This window comes from Silurus aristotelis (assembly GCF_946808225.1).
Source record: "Silurus aristotelis genome assembly, chromosome: 8".
In the NCBI taxonomy this organism is placed as follows: domain Eukaryota; kingdom Metazoa; phylum Chordata; class Actinopteri; order Siluriformes; family Siluridae; genus Silurus; species Silurus aristotelis.
The window spans coordinates 1461384-1473945 of NC_139581.1; the positions used below are offsets into that span (position 1 = coordinate 1461384).

The 12562-nt window shown below is 38.6% G+C and overlaps 1 protein-coding gene across 4 annotated transcripts in view; it reads right to left on the minus strand.

Moving 5' to 3' along the window:
• fam110b (family with sequence similarity 110 member B) overlaps positions 1–2101 on the minus strand; it is a 29721-nt gene extending 27620 nt beyond the window's left edge. The window contains exon 1 of one of the 4 annotated variants that reach the window (XM_083548089.1): positions 1785–2101. The gene's annotated coding sequence lies outside the window, so the exon portion shown is untranslated. Of the gene's footprint in view, positions 1–730; positions 782–1784 lie in introns of those variants that run through there. The other 3 variants (XM_083548091.1, XM_083548092.1, XM_083548090.1) reach the window with 3 other exon arrangements.
• Positions 2102–12562: the final 10461 nt, after the last annotated feature.

Genomic DNA, 12562 nt, shown 5'->3' on the forward strand with positions numbered 1-12562 from the left:
GGCTCAGTGGTTAAGATGTTGGACTTCTGATCAGAAGGTCATGAGTTCAAATCCCACCTTAACCCTCAGCTGTATGAACGATAGTGTGATTTGCTCTGGATGAGAATTTCAGCCCGTACATGTAGTCGCCATTTCTTCATCTTTAGACACTTTTTGCGAGTTTCCTTTATGGAATGTTGTGGGTGTGGCTACATGTGAATCATTACATACCACACGATCACATCTTCCAGATTTATACTTTAATATTTTATTCTTATGTCCTGGGAGGATTTTCTGAAACTTTCATAACTTTGTGCAACTTCCATGCTGAGGAACAATCAGTCTTTTATTTCTTAACATTTTTTCATGTTTTTTATTGAAATTTTTTATTATTATTATTTTTTACATTCATTTTAAGCTTTTTGCTTTTTTGTTGCTTTAAACTTTTTTTTAAGTTTCATTTAATATTGTTTCTTTTTTTTGTTTTTTTTATTTTATCATTATTATTAAGGAGAAACCTCCTCCCTCTGACATCTATTTTTCCTTTTAATTAATTTTTAAATGTATTAATATTCTCTATTTTTCATATTTAATCTTTTCTTTTATGGAACGTGATCACGTGGGTCATTTATTCTCCGTTTTGTATAAAAAATTCTCCAGTAAAGCAGTTTAAACATCTTTACAGATCAAAACGTTCATGGGATCATCATCATCATCATCGTATTGTCATCACACCAATAAATCATCCCACCTCCAAACGGACCTTGTTTAAGTTCCTCCAAACCGAGATAAACTTCTTGTCCTGACACTAGTTGAACAGAAATGCGAGTCATGCTCCCCCCTTCAGGGCAGAAGAAGAACGAGGCCACACTGGATGTCTTCTGATCACAGCCATGATTTCCAACCTCATGTGTTTGTTTTTCCCGACCCCACCGTCCCTACAGCCATTTTAATCCTAACACTCTGCTAGAACTCAGAGCCATGGAAGCGTGGAGCTTGGGGTCAGGTTCTCCAAGCTGCTCTCAGAAGTCAAAACGTGCCGGAAGGTGGTTTTTTTTTCTCCCACGAGGCCGTGTGCCCGTGAAGCAGCTTGGATCCTTCACCTCTCGGTTTCACGTGACGCCGTGCTTCTGTCACCTCACGTGCACCTTCCGTCGAGCGTGTGACCCATTTTCCTTTCAACGAGCTGAAATCTGAGCACGATGCTACACGTAACCCAATTTGGGAAAAAACGATCTGAGGTGGGGATCCTTGAAAGGAACCTTGATAGAACTATATTACATGATAGATCAATAGACACGTACAGTGTTTTTATACCTGACAGACATGCTGATGCAAACATTCAATGCCAAACATCATCCAAACATCTCTGCATGCCTACAGGTGTGGAAATTAAACCATCATTCAGCATGTGGGTTTTTTTGGGTTTTTTTTTTTTGAGAAACTGCACCATGACAGCAGCAGCAGCAGCAGCAGCTATTGATTCACCTTTAAGGGTGCAAACTACTCCTAGGTGAAGCTCAGGAACCCATGCATGACCTGGATCGAGACCTTCTGTGAATCATGCATATGTTAGTACACCCTCAGATGTCGGAGCGTGTGGTCAGTGTGGAAAGAAATGCACCTCTCTCTGATCCTGATCCATTTCCAAGAAATTAGGGATGAGAGCAGATGAACAATAGAGGCGGATGGATGCAATGAAGCAGAGATACGCCACTGCTTATTGTCCTACTGAAAAACAAACACCTGGCAGCCTGAATGAACTCGTCATCAAACAAAATCAATAAACAAACCCATAAACTCACCTGGAGTGTGAGAGAGGAGCGGAAAGAGCCGCGGTTGCGAGATGTTCCTCAGAAACCGACCACAGTGTCTCGGCTTTGGGCAGCAACAAACTGCTTATTGAAGCCTTGCTGCATTAGGACTCTTCATTCTCAATAAACTGAGGGGGAATCAAAAATAAACCACATCTCATTACAATTACAACGCACGTTTAATTTCAACACATATCGATTTATTATTATAGATTTATATATATTTTAACCACTGTACATATTTATTAACTCGCGAAACCGACAGAAATAAGGTTTAAGGTTTCATCCACAAATCGCGGCTCCCCTTCAGCTCACAATCCACACGTCCGCCTTTCCCTTAAAGGGCCCGCGCACATTTTCCGCTCATATCTCAGCACGCTGTCAGCAGCATCTCCATCCTTCATTCAGCTTCTTCTCTTCATCTCTCTGATTTTTTTCTTTTTTTTCTTTTAAAGTCTGATCAACATCAACTTTATAGGTCACTCTGTCAGATTCAGTTTCACAACAATAGAATGAAATATGTGGGTTTATTTTCTGCTGATTTAATTGTGTAGAATTATTACTGTAACTGTCAGCATTATCAAGCTGTCAATCAAATTCTCCATCTCTGAGATGTGAAGATGGAGGAGAGACAGATGGAAAAAACTATATAAAAATAGAGTTATATTCAAATAGAACATGGATGGATGATGGATAAGGCAAAAAAAGATGGATGGAAGAAGAGTGAGAGCAGATGGATGGATGATGGATGGATGCCTGGATATATAGATGGAAGGATGAATGGATGGATGGATGTATGAATGGATGGATGGATGGATGGATTAAAAACCATAACCAGTTAAACAGTGTCTTGGATGAACAGATTGTAAGGAAGTAAAATGTAATCATGGATTGAAAAGATAAAGCGTAATGTATGGAGTAATAAGCAGGTATGGATGGATGGATGGATGGATGGATGGATGGATGGACGGAGTAATAGTAAACAGCTAATGGATGGATAGATGAATGAATAGATGGAGCGTAGTGAGCAGATATAAGATTGATAGATGAATGGTTGAATGGAGAATTCATATAAGGTATAGGATAGAACATGGACAGACAGATGGATAGATAGAAGGAAGATTCGATACATAGATAGATGAATGGATACATCAGTGTATGAGGTAGAAATGGATGGACTAGACTCATCCTGGAATTCTCACCATGTTCAGAGTTTCTGACTTTCTCCTTTTTCAAAAAGCAGCATGAAGTCTGGCTCTCAGAACATTCCGGGAATGTTTGTTTTCTCCCAGACAGGGCCCTGGTTTTGTTTTTTCTTCAGTGTGCATTTGTGTGATATTTTCTTTATCACTAAGCGAAGGTTCCCTGGAGGCTCATAGAAACTGAGAACATTTCCAGAGAACATTTTGTGGTTGTAAAAGGTGGCAGAATGTCACAGTGATCTGGAGAACGTTGGATTAGATTAACAGATAGACAGATACAGTACTTTAAATAGTTATAAAGTCGATAGCAGTGAAAAATGTGCAGACTCTGTTGTAAAGTACAAGTAGAAGGTTAAAAGTTTTGACTTTGAATAAAATGTGTCCACTAAAGTCCACTAAATACAGTGAGGAAAATAAGTATTTGAACACCCTGCTATTTTGCAAGTTCTCCCACTTAGAAATTATGGAGGGGTCTGAAATTGTCATCGTAGGCGCATGTCCACTGTGAGAGACATAATCTAAAAAAAAAAAATCCAGAAATCACAATGTATGATACAGCTGCAAATAAGTATTTGAACACCTGAGAAAGTCAATGTTAATATTTGGTACCGGAGCCTTTGTTTGCAATTACAGAGGTCAAACGTTTCCTGTAGTTTTTTACCAGGTTTGCACACACTGCAGGAGGGATTTTGGCCCACTCCTCCACACAGATCTTCTCTAGATCAGTCAGGTTTCTGGCCTGTCGCTGAGAAACACGGAGTTTGAGCTCCCTCCAAAGATTCTCTATTGGGTTTAGGTCTGGAGACTGGCTAGGCCACGCCAGAACCTTGATATGCTTCTTACAGAGCCACTCCTTGGTTATCCTGGCTGTGTGCTTCGGGTCATTGTCTTGTTGGAAGACCCAGCCTCGACCCATCTTCAATGCTCTAACTGAGGGAAGGAGGTTGTTCCCCAAAATCTCGCAATACATGGCCCCGGTCATCTTCTCCTTAATACAGTGCAGTCGCCCTGTCCCATGTGCAGAAAAACACCCCCAAAGCATGATGCTACCACCCCCATGCTTCACAGTAGGAATGGTGTTCTTGGGATGGTACTCATCATTCTTCTTCCTCCAAACACGTTTAGTGGAATTATGACCCAAAAGTTCTATTTTGGTCTCATCTGACCACATGACTTTCTCCCATGACTCCTCTGGATCATCCAAATGGTCATTGGCAAACTTAAGACGTGCCTGGACATGAGCTGGTTTAAGCAGGGGAACTTTCCGTGCCATGCGTGATTTCAAACCATGACGTCTTAGTGTATTACCAACAGTAACCTTGGAAACTGTGGTCCCAGCTCTTTTCAGGTCATTGACCAGCTCCTCCCGTGTAGTTCTGTATAGCAATTTCCCCGTAGCCCTTTCCAGCCTTGTGGAGGTGTACAATTTTGTCTCTAGTGTCTTTGGACAGCTCTTTGGTCTTGGCCATGTTAGTAGTTGGATTCTTACTGATTGTATGGGGTGGACAGGTGTCTTTATGCAGCTAACGACCTCAAACAGGTGCATCTAATTTAGGATAATAAATGTAGTGGAGGTGGACATTTTAAAGGCAGACTAACAGGTCTTTGAGGGTCAGAATTCTAGCTGATAGACAGGTGTTCAAATACTTATTTGCAGCTGTATCATACAAATAAATAGTTTAAAAATTATATATTGTGATTTCTGGATTTTTTTTTTTTTTTAGATTATGTCTCTCACAGTGGACATGCACCTACGATGACAATTTCAAACCCCTCCATGATTTCTAAGTGGGAGAACTTGCAAAATAGCAGGGTGTTCAAATACTTATTTTCCCCACTGTATATGTATATATGTGAATGTGAAATATTGGGCAGGATGTACAGTAAAGTGTTTATACAAATACTCAAATAAAATAGTGCAGATGTGTGTGAGGCACAACATGTGTAGAGAATGTGGAGTATAAAAATCATGTGGAGAATCGTACAGAAGTTATATACAGTGTTTATACAGTGTTTATACAGTGTTTATACAGTGATCTAGTGGTGTAGTGTAGAGCTCAGTAGTGTGATGGTGGATGAAAAAAAGGCATCTCTGAACCTGCTGGTTCTGGTGCGTATGTTCCTGTATCCCCTTTTTGATGGAAGGAGGTTAAACAGTTTGTGACTGGGATGTGAAGAGTCCTTGATGATGTTATGAGCTCTGAGCAGAACATCTGCTGTGGTGAAGATGCTCACTGGCAGGTAGTTGGGTGTCAGTGATGTATCGGCCGATTTTGACCAGCCTTTGCACAGCTTTATGTTTACACACAGTGGAGCCTCAGTACCATACAGTGATGGAGTTGGTCAGGATGCTCTCAATGATACAGCTGTAAAAACTCATTAAAATCCCTGGGGACAGATAAGCTTTCTTAAGGCTTCTCAAGAAGTACAGGCTTTGTTGTGCCTTCCTAACCAAAGAGGTGTTCTGGTGCCAGGACAGATCCTCAGAGATGTGAACACCCAGGAACTTGAAGCTAGAGACCCTCTCTAGCTTCAAGTTCCTGGGTGTTCACATCTCTGAGGATCTGTGAACACCCAGGAACTTGAAGCTAGAGACCCTCTCTACCTCCGTTCCATTAATGTAGACTGGAAAGTGTCTCCTGCTGTTAGATTTTTGAAAGTCCACAATGAGCTCTTAAGTAGGGAGTGAAGTAGTGGGCTCAGAGCACAGCCCTGTGGGATGCCAGTGTTAAGAAGGAAGGTTGAGGATACCTGTTTGCCCAACTTAACAGAGTAAGGTCTGTTGGTGAGAAAGTCCAGAATCCATCTGCAAGCAAAGATAACCAGGTCACTGAGCTTAGTGATCAGTACAGTGTGAAGGATTGTATTGAACACAGAACTAAGGTCAATGAAAAGCATTCTGATGTAGGTGTTGTTTTTATCCAGGTGGCTAAGGGCTGAATGAGGAGCCATGGAACCTGAATCCTCTGTTGACCTGTTCGGGTAATAGACAAACCTGTGTGGGTTTAGTGTAGGTGGGAGGCCCGTAGTGAGGTCATTCAGAACCAGTTCCTCAAAGCACTTAATAACAATAGAGGTGAGTGCAACTGGGCAAAAGTCATTCAGGCATTCGGCAGCTGAGTGCTTAGGTTGCAGGGTGTAGGGTGTAGGGTGTAGGTTTTAGGTTAATGGTTGTAGTCTTCAGGTATGTAGGAACTGTGGCTAGGTCCAGTGACAGGTTGAAAATGTTAGTGAAGACCTGTGCCAGTTATCCAGGGCATGCTCTGAGAACACGTCCAAGTATGCCATCCGGGCCAGCTGCCTTGCATGTGTCCACTCTGCTAAACGCTGAATAGACATCTGTTGTTGAGAGAGACAGTGGACTGTAAGCAAAAGTCCGAAACGAGCAAAAAAGTGATTGAGTTCGTCTGGTAGGAAGCCACTGCTGGTTGGTTGAGATTGTGGTGGCGGTTTGTAGTCTGTGATGGTCTGGATGCCTTTCCACATGCGTCTGGAGTCAGAGTTCTGAAAGTTCTCTTCTTTGTGGAGTTTGTATGTATGTTTGGCTCTCCTCATACCTCTTTTCAGGTTGGCCTTGGCTCTGTTTTAGTCCTCAGCATTAGCCGATTTAAAAGCATCTCTTGCTTTCAACAGGAGACGGACCTCAGAGTTCATCCACGGCTTCTGATTAGGAAAGCATTTCACTTGTTTGATGGTAGTGACATTGTCAATGCAATGCATCTGTCCAAAACAGATGATGTGTAGATGTTCTTGTCTGTTTGAGAGTCCAGTTTGGCCTGTGAGGCAAAACATGTTCCAGTCAGTATCCTGAAACTGTTGCTGTAGAGAAGAAATGGCCTGGAGGAATGTACACTGCAGTCACAACAATGGCGGAGAATTCTCTCTGTAAATAAAAGGGCCTGCACTTAATCATCAAATACTCGAAACGAGCAGAGCAATGATTTTCAATTACAGTAGAGTTCGTGCACCAGGATTTGTTAAAATAAATGCACAGACCTCCATCTCTGCGCTTACTAGAGTCCACTGCCACCCCCGAGCTCAACGGTGCCGCTGGGAATGTTGTCGTTGAGCCATGTTTCTGTAAAAATCATGACATTACATTCCTAAATCCGCTTGTGTGATGTTATCCGGAGGGTAACTGAGTCACGCTGGAACTGTTCTCACACATGGTTTAGGTTCCTACAGTATCTAGAGAACTGAAACTAACGAGCATGTTAAAGCTGAGGATAATATCCAGGCAGGTATAATAAGGTTTCCTCACTGATTAGCATGATAAGCTTGCTGATTAGAATACTAACTTCATACTTACTTTATAATGATGTAATGTTTTATAAACCTTGTAGCCTCTTGGTCCTTTGCATGATTCTTTATTACTCAGGAGGTTGTGAATTTAACTCCTGCTGCTGAACCTTCATTCAGTTCTGTCTCATTCGGCTAAAAGCTTTTCAACCAAATAAATGTAAAATATTTTATTGAAATTATTTTGTTTATTTAATAGTTACATTTTATTACATAACATTAATTTATTATTGTTATTAATTATTATTTTTATATTGTTTTCTGCTTCTTTAATTACAAAAAAACCAATGGTTTTAATTTTAAATTTTTGTTTACTTTTGGAAGAATTTATGATTTATTTAAATTAGGGAACCAGCCCCAGCCATTTGGAAGGCACAAGCCAGTGCACTCTCAGTGCCAGTCCCAAGCTCGGATAAATGGGGAGGGTTGTGTTAGGAAGGGCATCCAGCGTAAAACATGCGCCAAATCAAACATGCGAATCATGAATACGGATGATCCGCTGTGGCGCCACCTAATGGGAGAAGCCGAAAGAAAGTTGTGTAAACACATTGTCTTCTCCTGTAAGAAGGTAGAAGGTGATGGATGGATGGATGGAAATCAGATGGAAAACTAATGTGCAATTGAAGAGGGATCATGTAAGGAATAGGATGGATGGATGGATGGATGGATGAATGAATAGTAAAGCAGGTAAAAGATGATCTGTGGAATGATGATGAGAAGGTAATGATGGATGAATGGATGAATAGTGGATCTGGGGATACAGTGGGGAAAATAAGTATTTGAACACCCTGCTATTTTGCAAGTTCTCCCACTTAGAAATCATGGAGGGGTTTTAAATTGTCATCGTAGGTGCATGTCCACTGTGAGAGACATAATCTAAAAAAAAAAAATCCAGAAATCACAATATATGATTTTTAAACTATTTATTTGTATGATACAGCTGCAAATAAGTATTTGAACACCTGTCTATCAGCTAGAATTCTGACCCTCAAAGACCTGTTAGTCTGCCTTTAAAATGTCCACCTCCACTACATTTATTATCCTAAATTAGATGCACCTGTTTGAGGTTGTTAGCTGCATAAAGACACCTGTCCACCCCATACAATCAGTAAGAATCCAACTACTAACATGACCAAGACCAAAGAGCTGTCCAAAGACACTAGAGACAAAATTGTACACGTCCACAAGGCTGGAAAGGGCTACGGGGAAATTGCCAAGCAGCTTGGTGAAAAAAGGTCCACTGTTGGAGCAATCATTAGAAAATGGAAGAAGCTAAAATGGACTGTCAATCGCCCTCGGACTGGGGCTCCATGCAAGATCTCACCTCGTGGGGTCTCAATGATCCTAAGGAAGGTGAGAAATCAGCCCAGAACTACACGGGAGGAGCTGGTCAATGACCTGAAAAGAGCTGGGACCACCGTTTCCAAGGTTACTGTTGGTAATATCATTCATCATCATCATTCATTTATTTATAAAAGCACATTTAAAAACAACCCAGGGTTGACCAAAGTGCTGTACAAATTAGAATGAACAGGTACAGGTATACATTACAAACATTACAAAGAAAGCAATAAATGAATAGATTAAGAGCTTAGAAGATGTGTTTTAAGATTTGATTTGAAAGAAGAGAGTGATTGTGATTTTATTGCAAAAGCTCGGTCTCCACGATGCTTTAACCTCGTTCTACGAATAAAGAGCATTCCGAGAGTGCCTGATCTGAGGTTCCTAGAGGGGTTATGATGGTATAAAATCTCAGAAAGGTATTTAGGCGCTAAACCATGTAGTGCTTTAAAAACAAAAACTGGAATTTTAAATTCAATACGCAATTTTACAGGTAGCCAATGCAAAGAAGTTAAAATCGGATTAATATGATCAAACTTTTGTTTTCCTCTTAAAAGTCTGGCTGCAGCGTTCTGTACTGTTTGAAGACGTCCGATCAGAGATTGATTTGCTCCATAATAGAGCGAATTACAATAATCGAGACGTGAAGTAATAAAAGCATGGATAAGTAGTTCAAAGTTCTTAAAATATAGAGCATTAAGACGTCATGGTTTAAAATCAATACACTAAGACGTCATGGTTTAAAATCATGCATGGCATGGAAGGTTCCCCTGCTTAAACCAGCACATGTCCAGGCACGTCTTAAGTTTGCCAATGACCATTTGGATGATCCAGAGGAGTCATGGGAGAAAGTCATGTGGTCAGATGAGACCAAAATAGAACTTTTGGGTCATAATTCCACTAAACGTGTTTGGAGGAAGAAGAATGATGAGTACCATCCCAAGAACACCATCCCTACTGTGAAGCATGGGGGTGGTAGCATCATGCTTTGGGGGTGTTTTTCTGCACATGGGACAGGGCGACTGCACTGTATTAAGGAGAGGATGACCGGGGCCATGTATTGCGAGATTTTGGGGAATAACCTCCTTCCCTTAATTAGAGCATTGAAGATGGGTCGAGGCTGAGTCTTCCAACAAGACAATGACCTGAAGCACACAGCCAGGATAACCAAGGAGTGGCTCTGTAAGAAGCATATCAAGGTTCTGGCGTGGCCTAGCCAGTCTCCAGACCTAAACCCAATAGAGAATCTTTGGAGGGAGCTCAAACTCCGTGTTTCTCAGCGACAGGCCAGAAACCTGACTGATCTAGAGAAGATTTTGTTTGACTTGATGAATGGATGGATAATGAATGGATGAAAGTGGATGTATTGATGGATGGAATCTATGAATGATGGATTTATTGGTTGTATTTAATAATGAAGGGAGGAAGGAATGGATAATAGATATATTGATGTATGGATGAATGGTTGGATGGATAAATAATAGATGTATTGGATTAAGGGATAGATAGATAGATAGATAGATAGATAGATAGATAGATAGATAGATAGATAGATAGATAGATAGATAGATAGATAGATAGATAGAGTAAATAATAGATGTATTGGATAGAGAGTTGGCTGGATAAGGGGTTCATTTTTATGTATTTCATTTTAAGGAATGGTTGGATAGAGAGATGGATGAATGATACATGATTTGAATTGAATAAATGGATGGATAGATAATGGATATATTTTTTTTCCGATTATTTCACCTTTAAATATAATAAAATAACAGAAGTCTTTTTATTTATTTATTTATTTATTTATTTATTTATTTATTTATTTATTTATTCATTAAGCAATTAACCATATACAAACACTGTGGCAATAACAAGTACAATTTACATTACAATAAACAGAACAGGTGCATGAAAATACAAAAATATATACACACATTTAGGGGAAAGAGGAAAAAAATAGATAGAAATAAATAAAAAATTTTATAATAATAATAATAATAATAATAATAATAATAATATTAATAATAATAATAATAAAATAAAATAAAGGATCAAAGTAAACACTTTAAGGGTTTTTGTGAAATAAATAATCTCATTATAAAATGCAAAGAATTTTGGTTTCAGTTTCAAGTATTTCGATTTTGTAAATAAAAGTCGTCTTTGTTATTGTTCATTACAAGTCCAAAGATAATGTCTTCACAGTAAAAGTTCTTGAATGGGGAACCTTTTGGTAAGGCCAGTTATGGAGATCAGACCATAAAGCGTGTGCAGTAACAGTCTGCAGCAGGAGAAAGTTGGAACGTCTGTGTAAAAGTGTAGAAACGGATCTTTATGTGATGATGTTCTGCAGCATCTCCAACATCACTGCATATGAATGTCCTTCCTCAAAGTAGCTCTGAATTCATTTCAGTTTCTCCCTGATTCTGTTTACTTCTGTTATTTTCTTATATTTAATGGTGCACTAATCCAATAAAAAAGAAAAATAGTTTAAAGTAAACGGACACATGTACAAGTTATAAGATTTCATACTTCCTGTATATTTTGAATGACAGGTGTCTCGTCCAATGATTTGTAAGTGTTTCATTCACACACTGTACCTCCCTTTTTCGCTTTGTCTGACTTGTCGTTGTGTTTTCGGATTTGTTATTTTGTTTTCGGATTTAGTTCACATTTTAGTTAATGTGTTTTGCACTTCTCAGCCACCGTAGTTAACAGACGTCTACACTGTGATAAGAAACTGCTCCAGACTCGGGTCTGTGTAATGACTAAATCAGGAGGAAATGTAATTTCTAAATAAACTTTCAGTGAGACACTGGTTACACCATGTCACATAACCTACTTATTCCCGAGCACGGAGACCTGCAGATATTAAACCCTCAGCGCTGCTCAGGAGCGTCAGCTCCAACACGAGAAGAGAATTGCTCTGTGCTCTCTTTAGAATGTACAAATCCTGAGATGTTCTCCCGACTCAAAGCCGTGCAGTGAAAAAGGGGGAATGACGTCTCAGTAAAAAGCACAACTGTTCACATCAGAACACTTTCACCTCCCAAATCTCCAACTGTTACCAAGCAACGGCTCAATAGAGCCAAATAACTGACTGCGAGTCCTGTTGTCAGGCAGACGCTCACCCCAAATTCCTCTCTCCAATCATCATCGTAATAACCATCATCACCATCTTTTATTTATTTATATCAACTTTTCTTATTAACCTTTAAAACGGTAATATATATGTTTTCAAATAAATGCAATTAATAACAATTTCAAAACATTGATTACAAATCACATTCAAATCAAATTAAATTAGTTAAAATGAGTGATTTATTCTAAATACTATTAAATGTATTATTACACATTTTATTACACATTATAATTTAAAATGACTCTTTACACTTTTAACAAATTATTATTATTATTATTATTATTATTATTATTATTATTATTATTTATTTAACAAAAATATATATTACTATATAAAAAAAACTTTTCTTTTCTTTTAAAACTTGCTATAAACAATTTATTTATTATTTATAAAAACAAATATTGATATTTACTCATTTTTTTTATTTCTTTTTGTATTTACTGTAAAAATAAAATGAATAAAATTAGTATTTCAGTAAATTTTTGTAACAAATTAAAATGCATCAAAAGAACCTAAAGATCAAAGCGATATTTTGAATCTTTTTTTTTTCTTTATTTAAATTAATTAATGAGGTATTTTATCATTTATAACATCAACTTTACATTTTCTTACACTCCAATTTACATGCGTCTAATTAACATAAGCATGCCCCAATAAATTATACATTTTATGTAAATAATGTATATATGAGATCCGATATATGCTCATATACATCTAGTTTTCATAAGACACGCCCCAAATTCCTCTTAATATGCATGTAATGTACATGAGACACGCCCCAATATCCT